Raw genomic sequence first — 22,786 nt, forward strand, 5'->3', positions numbered from 1 at the left:
AAGGTCGGGTAACTGTGGTTTACTTGAGAATAAACACAGGGTGTTCTTCGGCTTAGTTTATTTTTTTGAAAGAAAGTGCTAAATTGATGTTGGACACCCTACCCCATCACCTAACAGAAAAATTAATTAAAAAAATATTGACGTCAAATAATTGTCCGCAATAGACACAAAGGGAAGCTGTGTAGCTGTTGTCTACTTCAGAAAAAAAAACAGTGTGTTTTACGGCTTAGTTTATTGTTTTTTATGTAGGTTCAACGATTTAGTCCGTCAGTCTTATTACCTTACAGTCTACCTTACACTTACAGAAAAGTTAATAAAAAATGTTCTACGGCAATACTTGTGTCTGCACTAGGTGCAAAGGAAAGCTGGGTAGCTGAGGAGTACTGGAGAAGAAACCCAAGGTGTTCTTCGGCACAGTTTTTTTTGGAACGTAGGTCCAAATTTAGGAACAGACACCCAACCCCGCTACCTTACAGAAAAATTAATAAAACATAGTGTACGGCAATACTTTTGTCCGCACTAGGTGCAAAGGAAGGTCGGGTAGCTGCGGTTTACTTGAGAAAAAACACAGGATGTTCTTCGGCTTAGTTTTTTTTTTAAAGAAAGTGCAAAATTGATGTCGGACACCCTACCCCATCACCTAACAGAAAAATTAATAAAAAAATTATTGACGTCAAATAATTGTCCGCAATAGGCACAAAGGGAAGCTGTGTAGCTGTGGTCTACTTCAGAAAAAAACACAGTGTGTTTTACGGCTTAGTTTATTGTTTTTTATGTAGGTTCAAAGATTTAGTCCGTCAGTCTTATTACTTTACAGTCTAAATTACACTTACAGAAAAGTTCATAAAAATGTTATACGGCAATACTTGTGTCTGCACAAGGTGCAAAGGAAAGCTGGGTAGCTGAGGAGTACTGGAGAAGAAACCCAAGGTGTTCTTCGGCACAGTTTTTTTTTGGAACGTAGGTCCAAATTTAGGAACAGACAGCCAACCCCGCTACCTTACAGAAAAAATAATAAAATATATTGTACGGCAATAATTTTGTCCGCACTAGGTGCAAAGGAAGGTCAGGTAACTGTGGTTTACTTGAGAATAAACGCAGGGTGTTCTTCGGCTTAGTTTATTTTTTTGAAAGAAAGTGCTAAATTGATGTCGGACACCCTACCCCATCACCTAACAGGAAAATTAATAAAAAAAATATTGACGTCAAATAATTGTTCGCAATAGGCACAAAGGAAATCTGTGTAGCTGTGGTCTACTTCAGAAAAAACACAGTGTGTTTTACGGCTTTGTTTATTGTTTTTTATGTAGGTTCAAAGATTTAGTCCGTCAGTCTTATTACCTTACAGTCTACCTTACACTTACAGAAAAGTTAATAAAAAATGTTCTACTTCAATACTTGTGTCTGCACTAGGTGCAAAGGGAAGCTGGGTAGCTGAGGTGTACTGGAGAAGAAACCCAAGGTGTTCTTCCGCACAGTTTTTTTGGAACGTAGGTCCAAATTTAGGAACAGACACCCAACCCCGCTACCTTACAGAAAAGTTAATAAAAAATATTGTACGGCAATAATTTTGTCTGCACTAGGTGCAAGGGAAGGTCGGGTAGCTGTGGTTTACTTGCGAAAAAACACAGGGTGTTCTTCGGCTTAGTTTATTTTTTTGAAAGAAAGTGCAAAATTGATGTCGGACACCCTACCCCATCACCTTAAAGAAAAATAAATAAAAAAAATATTGACGTCAAATAATTGTCCGCAATAGGCACAGAGGGAAGCTGTGTAGCTGTGGTCTACTTCAGAAAAAAACACAGTGTGTTTTACGGCTTAGTTTATTGTTTTTTATGTAGGTTCAAAGATTTAGTCCGTCAGTCGTATTACCTTACAGTCTACCTTACACTTACAGAAAAGTTAATAAAAAATGTTCTACGGCAATACTTGTGTCTGCACTAGGTGCAAAGGGAAGCTGGGTAGCTGAGGTGTACTGGAGAAGAAACCCAAGGTGTTCTTCGGCACAGTTTTTTTTTGGAACGTAGGTCCAAATTTAGGAACAGACACCCAACACCGCTACCTTACAGAAAAGATAATAAAATATATTGTACGGCAATACTTTTGTCCGCACAAAGTGCAAAGGAAGGTCAGGTAACTGTGGTTTACTTGAGAATAAACACAGGGTGTTCTTCGGCTTAGTTTATTTTTTTGAAAGAAAGTGCTAAATTGATGTCGGACACCCTACCCCATCACCTAACAGAAAAATTAATTAAAAAATTATTGACGTCAAATAATTGTCCGCAATAGACACAAAGGGAAGCTGTGTAGCTGTGGTCTACTTCAGAAAAAAAACACAGTGTGTTTTACGGCTTAGTTTATTGTTTTTTATGTAGGTTCAACGATTTAGTCCGTCAGTCTTATTACCTTAGAGTCTACCTTACACTTACAGAAAAGTTATTAAAAAATGTTCTACGGCAATACTTGTGTCTGCACTAGGTGTAAAAGGAAGCTGGGTAGCTGAGGTGTACTGGAGAAGATACCCAAGATGTTCTTCCGCACAGTTTTTTTGGAACGTAGGTCCAAATTTAGGAACAGACACCCAACCCCGCTACCTTACAGAAAAGTTAATAAAAAATATTGTACGGCAATACTTTTGTTCGCACTAGGTGCAAAGGAAGGTCGGGTAACTGTGGTTTACTTGAGAAAAAACACAGGGTGTTCTTCGGCTTAGTTTATTATTTTGAAAGAAAGTGCAAAATTGATGTCAGACACCCTACCCCATCACCTAACAGGAAAATTAATAAAAAAAATATTGACCTCAAATTATTGTCCGCAATAGGCACAAAGGGAAGCTGTGTAGCTGTGGTCTACTTCAGAAAAAAACACAGTGTGTTTTACGGCTTAGTTTATTGTTTTTTATGTAGGTTCAAAAATTTAGTCCGTCAGTCTTATTACCTCACAGTCTACCTTACACTTACAGAAAAGTTAATAAAAAATGTTCTACGGCAATACTTGTATCTGCACTAGGTACAAAGGGAAGCTGGGTAGCTGAGGTGTACTGGAGAAGAAATCGAAGGTGTTCTTCGGCACAGTTCTTTTTTTTTGGAACGTAGGTCCAAATTTAGGAACAGATACCCAACCCCGCTACCTTACAGAAAAGTTAATTAAACATATTGTACGGCAATACTTTTGTCCGCACTAGGTGCAAGGGAAGGTCGGGTAACTGTGGTTTACTTGAGAAAAAACACATGTGTTCTTCGGCTTAGTTTATTTTTTTGAAAGAAAGTGCTAAATTGATGTCGGTTACCCTAACCAATCACCTTAAAGAAAAATAAATAAAAAAAATATTGAGGTCAAATAATTGTCCGCAATAGGCACAAAGGGAAGCTGTGTAGCTGTGGTCTACTTCAGAAAAAAACACAGTGTGTTTTAAGGCTTAGTTTATTGTTTTTTATGTAGGTTCAAAGATTTAGTCCGTCAGTCTTATTACCTTACAGTCTACCTTACACTTACAGAAAAGTTAATAAAACATGTTCTACGGCAATACTTGTGTCTGCACTAGGTGCAAAGGAAAGCTGGGTAGCTGAGGTGTACTGGAGAAGAAACCCTAGGTGTTCTTCCGCAAAGTTTTTTTGGAAGGTAGGTCCAAATTTAGGAACAGACACCCAACCCCGCTACCTTACAGGAAAGCTAATAAAAAATATTGTACGGCAATACTTTTGTCCGCAATAGGTGCAAAGAAAGGTCGGGTAGCTGCGGTTTACTTGAGAAAAAACACACGATGTTCTTCGGCTTAGTTTATTTTTTTTCAAAAAGAAAGTGCAAAATTGATGTCGAACACCCTACCCCATCACCTAACAGAAAAATTAATAAAAAAAATATTGACCTCAAATAATTGTACGCAATAGGCACAAAGGGAAGCTGTGTAGCTGTGGTCTACTTCAGAAAAAAACACAGTGTGTTTTACGGCTTAGTTTATTGTTTTTTATGTAGGTTCAAAGATGTAGTCTGTCAGTCTTATTACCTTACACTTACAGAAAAGTTAATAAAAAATGTTCTACGGCAATACTTGTGTCTGCACTAGGTGCAAAGGGAAGCTGGGTAGCTGAGGTGTACTGGAGAAGAAACCCAAGGTGTTCTTCCACACAGTTTTTTTTTGGAACGTAGGTCCAAATTAAGGAACAGACACCCAACCCCGCTACCTTACAGAAAAGATAATAAAAAGTATTGTATGGCAATACTTTTGTCCGCACTAGGTGCAAAGGAAGGTCGGGTAACTGTGGTTTACTTGAGAATAAACACAGGGTGTTCTTCGGCTTAGTTTATTTTTTTGAAAGAAAGTGCTAAATTGATGTTGGACACCCTACCCCATCACCTAACAGAAAAATTAATTAAAAAAATATTGACGTCAAATAATTGTCCGCAATAGACACAAAGGGAAGCTGTGTAGCTGTTGTCTACTTCAGAAAAAAAAACAGTGTGTTTTACGGCTTAGTTTATTGTTTTTTATGTAGGTTCAACGATTTAGTCCGTCAGTCTTATTACCTTACAGTCTACCTTACACTTACAGAAAAGTTAATAAAAAATGTTCTACGGCAATACTTGTGTCTGCACTAGGTGCAAAGGAAAGCTGGGTAGCTGAGGAGTACTGGAGAAGAAACCCAAGGTGTTCTTCGGCACAGTTTTTTTTGGAACGTAGGTCCAAATTTAGGAACAGACACCCAACCCCGCTACCTTACAGAAAAATTAATAAAACATAGTGTACGGCAATACTTTTGTCCGCACTAGGTGCAAAGGAAGGTCGGGTAGCTGCGGTTTACTTGAGAAAAAACACAGGATGTTCTTCGGCTTAGTTTTTTTTTTAAAGAAAGTGCAAAATTGATGTCGGACACCCTACCCCATCACCTAACAGAAAAATTAATAAAAAAATTATTGACGTCAAATAATTGTCCGCAATAGGCACAAAGGGAAGCTGTGTAGCTGTGGTCTACTTCAGAAAAAAACACAGTGTGTTTTACGGCTTAGTTTATTGTTTTTTATGTAGGTTCAAAGATTTAGTCCGTCAGTCTTATTACTTTACAGTCTAAATTACACTTACAGAAAAGTTCATAAAAATGTTATACGGCAATACTTGTGTCTGCACAAGGTGCAAAGGAAAGCTGGGTAGCTGAGGAGTACTGGAGAAGAAACCCAAGGTGTTCTTCGGCACAGTTTTTTTTTGGAACGTAGGTCCAAATTTAGGAACAGACAGCCAACCCCGCTACCTTACAGAAAAAATAATAAAATATATTGTACGGCAATAATTTTGTCCGCACTAGGTGCAAAGGAAGGTCAGGTAACTGTGGTTTACTTGAGAATAAACGCAGGGTGTTCTTCGGCTTAGTTTATTTTTTTGAAAGAAAGTGCTAAATTGATGTCGGACACCCTACCCCATCACCTAACAGGAAAATTAATAAAAAAAATATTGACGTCAAATAATTGTTCGCAATAGGCACAAAGGAAATCTGTGTAGCTGTGGTCTACTTCAGAAAAAACACAGTGTGTTTTACGGCTTTGTTTATTGTTTTTTATGTAGGTTCAAAGATTTAGTCCGTCAGTCTTATTACCTTACAGTCTACCTTACACTTACAGAAAAGTTAATAAAAAATGTTCTACTTCAATACTTGTGTCTGCACTAGGTGCAAAGGGAAGCTGGGTAGCTGAGGTGTACTGGAGAAGAAACCCAAGGTGTTCTTCCGCACAGTTTTTTTGGAACGTAGGTCCAAATTTAGGAACAGACACCCAACCCCGCTACCTTACAGAAAAGTTAATAAAAAATATTGTACGGCAATAATTTTGTCTGCACTAGGTGCAAGGGAAGGTCGGGTAGCTGTGGTTTACTTGCGAAAAAACACAGGGTGTTCTTCGGCTTAGTTTATTTTTTTGAAAGAAAGTGCAAAATTGATGTCGGACACCCTACCCCATCACCTTAAAGAAAAATAAATAAAAAAAATATTGACGTCAAATAATTGTCCGCAATAGGCACAGAGGGAAGCTGTGTAGCTGTGGTCTACTTCAGAAAAAAACACAGTGTGTTTTACGGCTTAGTTTATTGTTTTTTATGTAGGTTCAAAGATTTAGTCCGTCAGTCGTATTACCTTACAGTCTACCTTACACTTACAGAAAAGTTAATAAAAAATGTTCTACGGCAATACTTGTGTCTGCACTAGGTGCAAAGGGAAGCTGGGTAGCTGAGGTGTACTGGAGAAGAAACCCAAGGTGTTCTTCGGCACAGTTTTTTTTTGGAACGTAGGTCCAAATTTAGGAACAGACACCCAACACCGCTACCTTACAGAAAAGATAATAAAATATATTGTACGGCAATACTTTTGTCCGCACAAAGTGCAAAGGAAGGTCAGGTAACTGTGGTTTACTTGAGAATAAACACAGGGTGTTCTTCGGCTTAGTTTATTTTTTTGAAAGAAAGTGCTAAATTGATGTCGGACACCCTACCCCATCACCTAACAGAAAAATTAATTAAAAAATTATTGACGTCAAATAATTGTCCGCAATAGACACAAAGGGAAGCTGTGTAGCTGTGGTCTACTTCAGAAAAAAAACACAGTGTGTTTTACGGCTTAGTTTATTGTTTTTTATGTAGGTTCAACGATTTAGTCCGTCAGTCTTATTACCTTAGAGTCTACCTTACACTTACAGAAAAGTTAATAAAAAATGTTCTACGGCAATACTTGTGTCTGCTCTTGGTGCAAAGGGAAGCTGGGTAGCTGAGGTGTACTGGAGAAGAAACCCAAGGTGTTCTTCGGCACAGTTTTTTTTTTGGAACGTACATGTAGGTCCAAATTTAGGAACAGATACCCAACCCCGCTACTTTACAGAAAAGTTAATAAAAAATATTGTACGGCAATACTTTTGTCCGAAATTGGTGCAAAGGAAGGTCGGGTAGCTGTGGTTTACTTGAGAATAAACACAGGGTGTTCTTCGGCTTAGTTTATTTTTTTGAAAGAAAGTGCAAAATTGATGTCGGACACTCTACCCCATCACCTAACAGGAAAATTAATAAAAAAAATATTGACGTCAAATAATTGTCCGCAATAGGCACAAAGGGAAGCTGTGTAGCTGTGGTATACTTCAGAAAAAACACAGTGTGTTCTACAGCTTAGTTTATTGTCTTTTAAGCAGGTTCAAAGATTGAGTCCGTCAGCCTTATTACCTTATAGTCTACCTTACACTTACAGAAAAGTTAATAAAAAATGTTCTACGGCAATACTTGTGTCTGCACTATGTGCAAAGGGAATCTGGGTAGTTAAGGTGTACTGGAGAAGAAACCCAAGGTGTTCTTCCGCACAGTTTTTTTGGAACGTAGGTCCAAGTTTAGGAACAGACACCCAACCCCGCTACATTACAGAAAAGTTAATAAAAAATATTGTACGGCTATACTTTTTTCCGCCCTAGGTGCAAAGGGAAGTGGGTAGCTGGGGTGTACTGGAGAAGAAACCCGAGGTGTTCTTCGGCACAGTTTTTTTGGATCGTAGGTCCAAATTTAGGGTCAGACACCCAACCCCGCTACCTTACAGAAAAGTTAATATAAAAAATATTGTACAGCAATACTTCTGTCTGCACTAGGTGCAAAGAAAGGTCGGGTTGCTTGAGAAAAAAAAATATAGGGTGTTCTTCAGCTTAGTTTATTCTTTTTAAAAGAAAGTGCATAGTTGGGGCCGGACACCCTACCCCACTACTTTACAGTAAAAAATTAATAAAAAATGTTCTATATCAAATCATTGTCCACAAAAGGCGCAAAGGGGAACTGTGTAGCTGTGGTCTACTTGAGAAAAAACATAGTGTGTTCTTCTGCTTAGTATATTGTTTTTCATGTAGGTTCAAGGATTGAATCGGACAGTCTTCTCACCTTAAATTCTTCCATGCAGAAAAGTTAATAAAAAATGTTCTACGACAAACTTTTGTCTGCACTAGGTGAAAAGGGAAGCTGGGTAGCTGGGGTATACTGGAGAAAAAACACAGGGTATTCTTCGGCTTAGTTTTTTTTTTTTTGAACGAAAGTGCAAAATTGATGTCGGACACCCTACCCCATCACCTTAAAGAAAATAAATAAAAAAAATATTGACGTCAAATAATTGTCCGCAATAGGCACAAAGGGAAGCTGTGTAGCTGTGGTCTACTTCAGAAAAAAATACAGTGTGTTTTACGGCTTAGTTTATTGTTTTTTATGTAGGTTTAAAGATTAAGTCGGACAGTCTTACTACCTTACAGTCTACCTTACTCTTACAGAAAAGTTAATAAAAAATGTTCTACGGCAAATTTTTGTCTGCACTAGGTGCAAAGGGAATCTGGGTGGCTAAGGGGTACTGGAGAAGAAACCCAAGGTGTTCTTCGGCACAGTTTCTTTGTAACGTAGGTCCCAGTTTAGGAACAGACACCCAACCCCGCTACATTACAGAAAAGTTCGTAAAAAAAATTGTACGGCAATACTTTTTTCCGCACTAGGTCCAAAGAAAGGCCGGGTTGCTATGGTTTACTTGAGAAAAAACACAGGGTGTTCTTCGGCTTAGTTTATTCTTTTAAAAAGAAAGTTCAAAGTTGGGGCCGGACACCCTACCCCACTACTTTACAGAAAAAAAATAAATAAACATGTTCTATGTCAAATCATTGTCCACAATAGGCGCAAAGGGGAGCTGGGAAGATGTGGTCTACTTGAGAAAAAAACACAGTGTGTTCTTCGGCTTAATTTATTGTTTTTCATGTAGGTTCGAGGATTGAGTCGGACAGTCTTCTCACCTTAACGTCCTCCATGCAGAAAAGTTAATAAAAAATGTTCTACGGCAAAACTTTTGTCTGCACTAGGTGAAGAGGGAAGCTGGGTAGCTGGGGTATACTTGAGAGAAAAAAACACAGGGTATTCTTCGGCTTATTTTTTTTTTTTTGAAAGAAAGTGCAAAGTTGGTCTCGGACACCCTACCCCACTACCTCACAGAAAAATTAATAAGAAAATATTGACGTCAAATAATTGTCCAAAATGGAAGCTGTGTATCTGTGGTACTTTAGAATAAACACAGTTTGTTCTACGGCTTAGTATATTGTTTTTTAAGTATGTTCAACGATTGAGTCGGACAATTTTATTACCTTACAGTCTACCTTACAGAAAAGTTAATAAAAATGTTCTCCGGCAATACTTGTGTCTGCACTAGGTGCTAAGGGAAGCTGGGTAAATAGTTACCAGGATTATAATTTGGTACGCCAGACGCGCGTTTCGTCTACATAAGACTCATCAGTGACGCTCATATCAAAATATTTATAAAGCCAAACAAGTACAAAGTTGAAGAGCGTTGAGGATCCAAAATTCCAAAAAGTTTTGCCAAATACGGCTAAGGTAATCTATGCCTGGAATAAGAAAATCCTTACTGAGGTGTACTGGAGAAGAAACCCAATGTGTTCTTCGGCACAGTTTGTTTTTAACGTAGGTCCAAATTTAGGTGCAGACATCCAACCTCACTACCTTACAGAGAAGTTAATAACAAATGTTGTACGGCAATACTTTTGTCCGCACTAGGTGCAAAGGAAGGTAGGGTAGCTGTGGTTTCCTATAAAAAAACACATGGTGTTCTTCGGCTTAGTTTATTTTTTTTTGAAAGAAAGTGCAAAGTTGGTGTCGGACACCCTACCCCATCATCTTACAGAAAAAATAATAAAAAAAATAGTGACGTCAATTACTTGTCCGCAATAGGCACAAAGGGAAGCTGTGTAGCTGTGGTCTACTTTAGAAAAAACACAGTGCGTTCTTCGGCTTAGTTTATTGTGTGTCATGTAGGTTCAAGGATTGAGTCGGACAGTCTTCTCAACTTAAAGTCTTCCATGCAGAAAAGCTAATAAAAAATGTTCTACGGTAAAACTTTTGTCTGCACTAGGTGCAAAGGGAAGCTGGGTAGCTGAGGTATACTGGAGAAGACCACCAAGGTGTTCTTCCGAACAGTTTGTTTGGAACGTAGGTCCAAATTTAGGAACAGACACCCAACCTTACTACCTTACAGAAAAGTTAATAAAAAATGTTGTACGTCAATACTGTTGTCCGCACTAGGTGCAAAGAAAGGTCGGGAAGCTGTGGTATACTTGAGTAGAAACACAGGGTATTCTTCTGCTTAGTTTTTTTTTTTTTAAAGAAAGTGCAAAGATGGTGTCGGACACCCTACCCCACTACCTTACAGAAAAATTAATAAAAAAAATATTGACGTAAAATAATTGTCCGCAATAGGCCCACAGGGAAGCTGTGTAGCTGGGGTTAACTTGAGAAAAAAACACAGTGTGTTCTACGGCTTAGTTTATTGTTTTTCAAGTAGGTTCAAAGATTGAGTCGGACAGTCTAATTACCGTACAGTGTACCTTACAGAAAAGTTAATCAAAATGTTCTACGGCAATACTTGTGTCTGCACAAGGTGCAAAAGGAAGCTTGGTAGCTGAGGTGTACTGGAGAAGAAACCCAAGGTGTTCTTCGGCACAGTTTGTTTTTAACGTAGGTCTAAATTTACGGTCAGACACCAAACCCCGCTAACTTACAGAAAGTTAATAAAAAATATTGTACGGCAATACTTCTGTCCGAACTAGGTGCAAAGAAAAGCCGGATTGCTGTGGCTTACTTGAGAAAAAACACAGGTTGTTCTACGGCTTACTTTAGTCTTTTTAAAAGAAGGTGCAAAGTTGGGGCAGGACATCCTACCCCACTACTTTACAGAAAAAAAAATAACAAAAAAATAGACAAGTAAATAGAAATGTTCTACGGCAATACTGTTGTCCGCACTAGGGGAAAAGAGAAGCTTTTTTAAAAGTCCAAAGTTGGGGGTCGGACACCCTACCAAACTCTCACAGAAAAGTTAATATAAAATGTTATACAGCAAAACTTTTGTCCGCAATGCTGTAAAGGGGAGCTGGGTAACTGAGGTCAACTTGAGTTAAGATTCATGGTGTTTGTCGTCTGATCTTTTTTTATAAGGAAGTCCAAAGTTGGGGGCAGACACTCTACCCTACCCTTACAGAAAAGTTAATAGAAAAACGTTCTTCGGCAATACTTTCGTCTTCACAAGTGGCAAAGGGAAGCTGGGTAACTGAGGTATACTTGAGAAAACAAATCCAAGGTGTTTTTCGACTTACATTTTGATTAAGTAGTCCAAAGTTGGGATCGTTCCCAACTCTTATAGAAAAAAAAGAAAAAAAAATCTTTGTCAATACTTTTGTCTGCATGAGACCCAAAGGGAAGCTGAGTAGATGAGATGTACTTGAGAAAAAATATAGGCTGTTGTTCGGCTTAGTTAGGGTTGAACACCCTACCCCACCTTTACACAAAAGTTAATAAAAATAATGTTCTTCGGCAATGTCTGCACTAGGTATAAAGGGAAACAGGGTTACTGTGGTCTAAATGGAAAACATCCAGGGTGGTTTTCGGATTCTTTTTTTCAGTACTACGGTAATCATTTTGTCCGATTAAATGCAAAGAGAGGCTGGGTAGCTGCGGTCTACCTGAGAATAAAAATCCGGGGTGTTGTTTTGTGTTCTGTTTTAAGTAGGTCCAAAGTTGGGATTGACACCCTTTCCAATTCTTACAGAAAAGTGTTAAACACAATGTTAAACTGCCATACTTTTCACAGCACAAGGTGCAAATTACAGAAAAGATATTAAATAAATATTCTTCGGCAATGCTTTTGTCCGCAACAGATGTAAAGGGAAACTGGTTAACTGAGATATACTTGAAAAAATGCAATGGTGTTTAACGGTTTATTTTTTTTTATTTTTTTTTGTAAAGTAGGTCCAAAGTTGGGACAGGACATCGCTCCCAACTCTTACAGAAAAGTTACTAAAAATATTCTTTGGCAATTTTTTTGTCCGTACTAGGTTGAAAATAAATCTAGGTAGCTAAAGTCTACTTGAATAAAATCAAGGGTGTTTTACGGCTTATTTTGTTTTTAAAGTAGGTCCAAAGTTGGGACCGGATATCGTTCCCACATGTTACAAAAAAATGTTCTACGGCAACTCTTTTGTCTCACTGGGTGCAGAGAGAAGCTAGGTTGCTGAGGTCTGTCTGAGAAAAAGTTCAGGATGTTCTTCGGCTTAGTTTTTTTCCAAATATGTCTAACGTAGGGGTCTGACACCCTCTCCAACCCTTACAGAAAAGTTAATAAACAAATGTTCTTCGGCAATGCATCTGTCTGCACGATGCGCAAAAGGGAAGTAAGGTAGATGAGGTGTACCTGAGAAAACAAATCCAGGGTATTGTTTGATTTATTTTTTTATTATTAAACTAGATCCAGAGTTAGGGTCGAACACCCTACCCCACCTTACAGAAAAGTTAATAAAAAAAAGTTCTACGGCAAGACTGTTGTTCGTACTAGATGAAAAGGGAAGCTTCGTAGCTATCTACTTGAAAAAAAATCCAGGGTTTTGTTTGGCTTGAAGTTTTTTTTTTAAGTAGGTCCAAACCTTGTAAAAGTCGCCGAAAGTTGTTGTTCTTCTGTTTAAAGATTCTTCCACAAGTTGAGAAATTCTCCTGAAATTAATAATAAAAAAATAGTCAATAATTGAATCCTAAATAAATGAAGTACTAGGTAATCAATGTACAACAGAAGACCGTGTATATTTACGCCAAAAAAGGGCATTTTTAACAGAAAAAAATGAATATAGCAAATTGCTCTTCACACTTTAAACATAAGGCAAAACTCTTTTGAAGTGACTTTTGAAAAATCATTTTCTTAATGATATTTGAAATTTGTTATCTATATGGATTTTTTTTTTTTTATTTCACGAGGATATTAAAAAAAGATAAAATTTCAACAGTTTGAATACATCAAATGATTTGCAGATGCTTGTTTTAGAAAGGAAAAATAATATAAGTTCATTTCAGAAGAAAAATTGGAATTGCTGACATTAAGCATTTTGTAATTTGACTTAAAAGGTTGAAAAATGAAAAAAATGCATGTTTCATTTTGAATTGAAATTATTTCGCAATATAAAAATCTAAAAGGATGATCAAAACTGCATAATTTTTTTTAATTTTTAATGAGTAGATCTAGAATGAAATGAAATTTGTTTCAATATATGTGTTTTAAATATTCAAACTGTCGACAGTATTTTAAAACATCTTGAAGAACTTGTTAATTATGTATACGTGTGCACTATGTGTGTATCACCTAATTTTGAACATGAGAAATATACTAAAAGGTACAATTATGACCAAAAAGATGTGAATTTTTATTAATTAGTTTACCCGCAAAACACACGACAGAATACCTACACGTGTCTGGAACATGACAATTATCCTTAAATGTGTATATTGAGAATGGAAATGTGGAACGTGTAACAAAGGCAACAACCCGATCAAAAGGCAAAAAAGAGCTCAAGATCACCAATCGGTCTTCAACACAGCGGGAAATTTCTGCGACCGAAGGCGGACTTCATGCAGCTGACCCCTTAACATGTGTACGTATGCATTGAAGATAGAAGTTACACACAAGTCCAATATTTAGAAAACAATTAATTCAATTGACAACACATAAACAAGACTAACAAAAGACGGAGGCTCCTGACTTGTACATACATATGTATTGTTAGACCATCTAACACCTCTAAACAATGTAGAATAAACATAGACACGAAATCACGCACAGTAAAACTCAGAGTCAGATATCTTATTGGCCAAAAACCACAATTAATGATCCCGCTTTTCGTTGTCTACGAATATAGTTCCCTTTAATAATAGTGTATTTTGTCTTTATTTTTTTCTTTCCCTTCCTCAGATTTCTTAGTTTTTCTGGGGTGGAAATGATAGAAGAGAGCTTAAATAAAACTTTTGGACTTTTCATTTTAACTGATGTTTATATGGAAATAGTGATTAGGCCAGGTACAAAAAGGGTATAAGTACACTTTTCGGAACATCTCTTGAATTGCCTAAGAGGTATGGATGTGTATTTACCAAATGTGTATGATGTATACTTGATATTTTTGTATTGACGTACTGTGCATTACACACAAACACACAAAACAAAAAAAAAATAGATTTGTTTTTAATGCGACAAAACATTATAAAGAAATGATAGAGGAATTAATTGTGGTCTCGGGCCTAATAGATTTCAAAACTAAGCTAAATGACAATGATACATACATACATTAACAACAGACTACTATCAATTACTGAAATGCCCGTTCCAGACAAAAATTAATTCGATTGAAAGATAATGTCTTCATCAACTGAATTTCTAGCATAATCTCTCTCATTCGGGGTTTTTGTATGATATCATCATAAAATATGTGAAAAGAACATAAACCGTTTTATGCCAACAACTTGTTTTATAATAAATTTGTTTATTTACAATGCAAAAACCATATGTCATTGAGTAAATAAATATTCATACTAAAATATGCCATTCTTATTGACAGTATCGTAACTGTATCCCTTTTGAATAAGCCTGTTTGGTTAGGTTTTGAGGTAAATGCCGACATATTTGTGTTTTGTATAGAATATTACCGTTACAGAATAAGATTTGATGTGTACATTTGAACATATAACATGTCTGAGTGTTGATGTGCATTTTTTTGGCGAATGGTGTCATTGTACCGTTGATACAATTTAGGGAATGTAATGACTAGTTTGCGATACAGAAAACCATGGTGTAATATATTTTAGTAATACAGAGATTGATGTCGTTAAAATCAAATACATATACTACATTACTTGTTCTGACATCGAACTCGGACTTCTTTTGAAATGAGCATTACTGTGCGCATTGATGTGTGTTTGTTGACTAGAGGTATATTAAAGATTCATTGGTGGCCTTTGGCTGTTGTCTGCACTTTGGTCGAATTGCTGTCTCTTTTGCGCATTACCCATTTCTATTCTCAATGTGATCATATATATAATATATTAATACTACTCATGTTCGGAATAAGTTTTCTTTTTTCAATTTATAATGTCAAAATATAAAATATAAAATGCTCCATATTGGAGCATTTTTCATTTTTCAATATTTGATGTCAAATTGAAAAATGCTCCATGTTGGAACATTTTTCATTTTCAATATGTAAAGTCAAATCAAAAAATGCTTAAGGTCAGCAATTTTAATATATACTTTTTACAATGAAATTAAAATATATTTTTTTCTTAAACAAGTATATACAAATGTTTTATTTATTTAAACTGTTGAAAAATTAACTCATTTTAACACAAACTTATTTTTTTTAAATATCCTCATGAAATCAAAATGTGTAATCTCATGAATATTACAAATTTCAAATCGCATTCAAGAAAAGATTTTTATGAGTTGATGTCAAAAGATGTTTGGTACATATTTCCAAACAATGAACTTGAAAAATTGCCAAGTAATTTGCAAAATGTATTTTTTTATTTCAAAATAGCAAATGTTTGATGTCAATGCACACAGAAGAATAAAGAACACTTTATAAGTGTACACTTAGTTTGTTTAAGTTCATTTAGATTCTTTTACAAAAATAATCAGTAATCTTGAACTCAGATATATTTGATTGAATGCGTTTACGACTAATTGTCTGAACTATGAACTTACCATTTTACTTTTCTACATTGGTTAGAGGTATAGGGGGGGGGGGGGGGGGTTGAGATCTCACAAACATGTTTAACCCCGCCGCATTTTTGCGCCTGTCCCAAGTCAGGAGCATCTGGCCTTTGTTAGTCTTGTATTATTTTAATTTTAGTTTCTTGTGTACAATTTGGAAATTAGTATGGCGTTCATTATCACTGGACTAGTATATATTTGTTTAGGGGCCAGCTGAAGGACGCTTCCGGGTGCGGGAATATCTCGCTAGATTGAAGACCTGTTGGTGACCCTCTGCTGTTGTTTTTTGTTTAGTCGGGTTGTTGTCTCTTTGACACATTCCCCATTTCCACTCTCAATTTTATTATGTTTGTTGAAAGCGTCATTTGATAAAAGTCTTTACTTATTCTTTTTTATTATACTTTGTCACTTGTTTCGACTTTTTAAAGACTCTCCTTGCAGTAGAAGAAAAAAAAATCTTTTCATTTGTAATTGCTTTTGGATAAGACCGTTTTGCGTGCATACCTTTTTATTTGGTTTTCAGCAAAATTAAACCACATTTAATAGTGCCATTATATATTAGATAGAATGCATGTACAGTTGATAATCTTGATCTTGATATATTGCTTTTTCTAACAGTCAATCGAATTTACCTGTTTATAAAAGTCGCCAAACTTTTTCTTCTGATGTTATGCGATTATTCCACAAGTTTGGAAATTCTCCTGAAATTAATAGTAAAAAGAATCAATAATTGAACATTAATGAAGTTAGTAATGTATGTACAATAGAAAATAGTGACCATACCAAACCAATGAACACCAACTGTCATATTCCTGACTTGGTACAGGCATTTTCTTTCTATAAAAAATGGTTGATTAAATTGATTTTAAAGCTTGTTAAACCTCTCCTCTGTATGACTGTCGTATTAAAATTCATTATATTGACAACGATTTGTGAACAAAACAAACAGGCATAACAGGTAAAAAATGTCAAAAATAGAGAAAAATTATCTTAATCCCTATAAAACAAACAAATATATTAACAAACATTTACCATTGCACAATAATACAATGATGGGATGTATAAGTACAAAGCCACATTATATATAAGAAAGAAACATACAAAGGCATATAGACAAACAGACATATAGACAAAAAGTTATATAGACATATATGTTTTCGAATGCGTTTAAGACTAATTGTCTGAAAAATGACCCTACCATTGTTATGTTCATTGAAATAATTTTGATATAACCGTGCTTATATATTTTTGTGCATACTTTTCCTCTAGTGTCATAGACTTTTTATAGACTCTCCTTGCAAAAGAAAACGTCATTTTATTCAGAATTGTTTATAGGAAAGACTATTTTACGTGCCTACTTTTTTCATATTTTTTTTAGCAATAGTGAACTACATTCAATAGTGCCGTTATTTTAGGTAAAATAATAAAATTAACGGTACCAATTTTCTTGCACCATATGCGCATTTCGACAATACATGTCTCTTCAGTGATGCTCGTGGCCAAAATATTTAAAATCCAAAGCTTATATAAAAGATGAAGAGCTATATTCCAAAAGGTCCAAAAAGTATAGCCAAATCCGTGAAAGGAATCAGAGCTTTGCACGAGGGAGATACATTCCTAAATTTATAATAATTTCTAATATTTTGTAACAGCAAATTTTAATAACACAAACAAATCCGTATTTCATGCCAGTACCGAAGTACTGGCTACTGGGATGGTGATACCCTCGGAGACCAATAGTCCACCAGCAGAGGCATCGACCCAGTGGTAGTAATAAAATTAAGGGTACCAATTTTCTTGCACCAGATGCGCATTTCGACAATACATGTCTCTTCAGTGATGCTCGTGGCCAAAATATTTGAAATCCAAAGCTTATATAAAAGATGAAGAGCTCTATTCCAAAAGGTCCAAAAAGTATAGCCAAATCCGTGAAAGGAATCAGAGCTTTGCATGAGGGAGATACATTCCTAAATTTATAATAATTTCTAATATTTTGTAACAGCAAATTTTAATAACACAAAAAAAATCCGTATTTCATGCCAGTACCGAAGTACTGGATACTGGGTTGGTGATACCCGCGGGGACTAATAGTCCACCAGCAGAGGCATCGACCCAGTGGTAGTAATAAAATTAACGGTACCAATTTTCTTGCACCAGATGCGCATTTCGACAATACATGTCTCTTCAGTGATGCTCGTGGCCAAACTATTTGAAATCCAAAGCTTATATAAAAGATATAAATGTACAGTTGATTATCTTGATTTTGATGTATAGTTTATTCTAACAGTCATTCGAATAAACTTTTTGTAAATGTCTCCAAATGTTTTGACCCTGATGTTGTTAGATCATTCCATAAGTTTAGAAATGCTCCTGAAATTAATAATAGGAAATAGTCAATGATTGCATATTAATGAAGATAGTAATCAAAGTACAATAGAAAATAATGACCATATCAAACCAATCAACATCAACTGTCATAATCATGACTTGGTACATGCATTTTCTTTTATAAAAACTGGTGGATTAAACCTGGTTTTAAAGCTAGTTAAACCTCTCACGTTTATGATTGTCTTATAAAAAAATTAACAAAACAAACAGACATAATAAGTAAAAATGTTAAAAATAGAGGCACAGCAGTGAACATTGTGTTATTATGTTAATATCTATAAAACAAACAATAAAAGTCGCCAAAAGTTTTGATTCTTATGTTGTACGGGTATTCCATAAGTTTGGAAATTCTACTGAAATTAATAATAGAAAAACAAGTCAATAATTGAATATCAATGCAGATAGTAATCATAATACAATGGAAAACAGTATACACTAACTTTGTATAAGTTCATTTATATTTTTTTACCAAAAAATTATCAGTAACCTCGAATGCAGATATATACGTTCGCATGTGTTTACGACCAATTGTCTGAAATATAAAGTTTCCATTGTTATGTTTATTGAAAGCATCTTTTCATAAAAGTGCTTATTTATTTTGGTGTATACCTTGTAACTAGTTTCGACTGTTTAAAACCTCTCCTTGAAAAGGAAAAAAACATCACTTTATTAGCATTTGCTTTTGGATAAGACTGTTTTACGAGCCTTATTTTTTTAGGTAAATTTTTCAGCAAAAGTAGACGACATGCAATAGTGCCGTTATGTTAGGAAGAATAAATCTACAATTGATTATCTTGATTTCGACGATTTTCTTTTATTCTGACAGTCATTCGAATATACCTGTTTAAAAACTCGCCAAAAGTTTTGCTTCTGATGTTGTGAGATTATTCTACAAGTTTGAAAATTCTCCTGAAATTAATAATAAAAAGAGTCAATAATTGAATATTAATGAAGTAAGTTAGTAATAAACAATTGAAATACTAAATTTGTTGAAGTTCATCTATAGTTTTTTACAAAAATAGTCAGCAACCTTGAGTGCAGATATATGTGTTCGAATGCGTTTACGACTTCTTGTCTGAAAAATCAAATCATGATTGATATGATCATTGAAAGAATCTTTTTATAAAAGTGCTTATCTAGTGTTTGGCAAACCTTATCACTAGTTTCGATTTTATTCATTTAAGTTTTATTCCCTGTCATCATCATCATCATCATCATCATCATCATCATCATCATCATCATCATCATCATCATCATCATCATCATCATCATCATCATCATCATCATCATCATCATCATCATCATCATCATCATCATCATCATCATCATCATCATCATCATCATCATCATCATCGTCGTCATCATCATCATCATCATCATCATCATCATCATCATCATCATCATCATCATCATCATCATCATCATCATCATCATCATCATCATCATCATCATCATCATCATCATCATCATCATCATCATCATCATCATCATCATCATCATCGTCGTCGTCGTCGTCGTCATCATCATCATCATCATCATCATCATCATCATCATCATCATCATCATCATCATCATCATCATCATCATCATCATCATCATCATCATCATCATCATCATCATCATCATCATCATCATCATCATCATCATCATCATCATCATCATCATCATCATCATCATCATCATCATCATCATCATCATCATCATCATCATCATCATCATCATCATCATCATCATCATCATCATCATCATCATCATCATCATCATCATCATCATCATCATCATCATCATCATCATCATCTTCGTAGCCGTAGCCGTCCTCCTCCTCCTCCTCTCTCCAAAATAACCTTGCTTCATTCTCCTGCGTTGTGTCGGCAATGATTACATTTTACACCACTGATAAAACAGTTTCTGACATGGGTCATTCTAGGATAGAAATTGACAACAAAATACCTGCAATAGTGAAAAAAACAAACAAATACAAAGACAATTTATCAATTGCATAAGGCCGAATCGCAATTTTAGATCAATCATTATCATTTATGCTTAGCGATAAACCTCCAAATTATATATGCACTTTATAATGTAAACGAGTTTTGGGTAAAAAAAGTCAGTATGAGCAACTTTGCCAAACAAAAAGGCTGAATAACAATTCATGTAAAAAAAGTCAGGATAACTTATAAAAAAGGCAGGACAGAATAGAGTAAACAATTAAAATGTAGAACTGAGATTACAAAAAGAAAAATGCAACACATACTTTTTCAACCTAGCCCCTTCCCCCTAAAAGTCAAATGGAAATTTATTTTTGCTCCATGATAGAGCGTTAAAGGTACAATGTTTGAGGATTGGGTACTTGATGTCGCAGCTGCTTAACCTTACCACAAGTGGATCGCAAGTGCAAATATTATTAGTCGCTCATTCTAGAGAGGGGAATGTATGGTATCCCCCATTGGTAATGCTGGTTTGTCATTTTGAATATTTCAAATAATTTAGAAAAGTAGGTAAAACATTTTACCAAATAAAAGTTATAAAGAGAAAGAAATTACTCCAGACGGGAGGAAAAGGAATTTTCAGTCCTTCCAATGCAGGATATCATTCGGAACAAAATAAAAACGTTAGCAAGCCAGTCATAAGACTGGCTGGTGAAAATGAATATTCAGAATTAAAAAAATCAGCCGTCAAAAATACCTCCCAATCATGATTTTCAAATCGATATCAGTTCTCACTTTGGACTAATAACAAGTTAAATCTGAATATGTATATGCGGGTAGGAAGTTTGTATTTATATTTGTAACATTATCAATGACGAAGAACAAACAAAGAATATAAGTGAAATAAAAAAAAATTGATAAAGGTTCACAATATACATTCATTAGGACAGACCTAGTATGCTAATATTTTGTATAATAAACTTTCACTTGCAAATGCAAAATGAGAACTACAGTAGGTAACTGGTCCGGAATCAAAAAAAAAGGGGGATGTTGCCTATAACACTTAAGCGACGTTTGGAGTACGACATGTAAAGAGCGTATGCATTAACCATATAATGGTTGCTCCAAAAGTTGGGCCGAACACACATGGATCCGCTTCTGTCATTTGCGATAATACACCACAGGTGAAATATAAATTACTTGAGGATTATTATCAAGTAGTTTCAAAATCCAGCTTGTTACATTTCAAATTATCTGAAGAAATGCAGTTCTCAATTTGATCCTTCATAAACTTGAGCATGCATGACAAGCTTAAAAGGAATATTAGTGCATTTTCTCCAGCATGTCGTTATATAATATGAAACGCATCGCGGTGAATAAAAAAAAAATCATTTAGTTTTTCCGGCAGCCGATCCAATTTGATTAAAAAAGGGCAGGTGTAAGAGCTATACTAAACCACTTCATTTTTGTACAGGTGGAACGGCCACAGTTCTTTTTTTTTTTGCCTTGCCTTGTTTTATAGCGTTTGAATAAAGGAATCTTCACATCAATTTTCAAGTAAAATAGGTTATTGTGATTTCAGGAAGCCAAAAACCAGGACGATCCGATGTCATAGTGCACTAGCTCCTTTGATATGTATGGGAAATGTGACACTGTTTATCTATGTTTTTTTATGAATACAAGTTTGGAAGGAAATCCATGATATACCCTTTTACCCCTGTTTTCGCCTTTGAAATACATTTTGGCCTTTATACAGAGAAAATCAACTTTGAGTTCAATATGAATTTTGCTGTGTATAAAGATTGGAATTTTCTTGAAAAGCCCTTAACGTCCCTGCGCAAACGCAAAACTGCAAAGAAGCGTACTATTAATATCAACTACCATATTCCTGACTTCGTACGGGACACTTTAAGAAAAGTGTGATATGGATTTTAAAACCTCCTGCTCATATTGCAATGCTGCAAAATACCGCTAAAATGACAACACACGTCATGTATAGTAAACATGTTTCAATTAGTTTAATGTAATGTACATTGGTTTCACATTAAATTTGTTCACATCTATACACCTGGTTTAATTACCTGTACATTAGATTTGTTCACACTTGTAAACTATATGTCATTTAAATGTTCATTACGTAGAACCGAATGCAAGTGTTTGGACAACTTTTCTAGCAGTTAGGGAACAACCATTTGACTTCAAAAAAGGGGGAGGGGAATGGATCTTTCCTAGAAAAATATTCTGATCCCCAATTTGATAAACAAAATAAATCTGAATCCAGAGCTTCCCCATACATTATAGTGTCAAATATTGAAAAAAATATTGGAATGCTAGCATCGATAAAAAATGAATAAAAATGTTCGCGCGAAAAAAAAAATCCCACTCAGACCCTCCGACCCTCCTTTTTGAAATTAAGTCGTTGCTCCTTTATGAACGCCATTTTGATGATTTGCAGTAGTTTGAATGTACTAAAGATGTATCGGTTACGCATTAGAAAACGTAGGCTGCGTCATTGTCATCTTACAGACGAAGAAAAATGATTGAGATGATCACTACATTTCTATCTTTTATGTTTGTTTCTTTTTCTGTTGTTGGTACATGTTCTCCTATGAGTCTTTGGCAAAAGGAGGGGATAAGGTTTTTTCTATATATTTCTAAGTGTATTTTGACGGATCTGAGAAACTAGACAAACAAAACAATTTATCTCACACTTTTTTTAGTAATGCATTTATGGGTGAATCGTTGTTTGAGTAAGACCAATGGCAAATATTTCTGTGTATGTCCAGTCAATTCGGGAAGAACTTTTCAAATGAATTATTTGTTCTGAAATAATGATGCTTTGAGTCTTGATAAGGGGTTAATAAAGCTGCGTGATGTGTTTTATTAACACCAAAACAAAAGTAA

The sequence above is a fragment of the Mytilus trossulus genome, unplaced genomic scaffold, assembly GCF_036588685.1.
Source record: "Mytilus trossulus isolate FHL-02 unplaced genomic scaffold, PNRI_Mtr1.1.1.hap1 h1tg000110l__unscaffolded, whole genome shotgun sequence".
Taxonomy (NCBI): Eukaryota; Metazoa; Mollusca; class Bivalvia; order Mytilida; family Mytilidae; genus Mytilus; species Mytilus trossulus.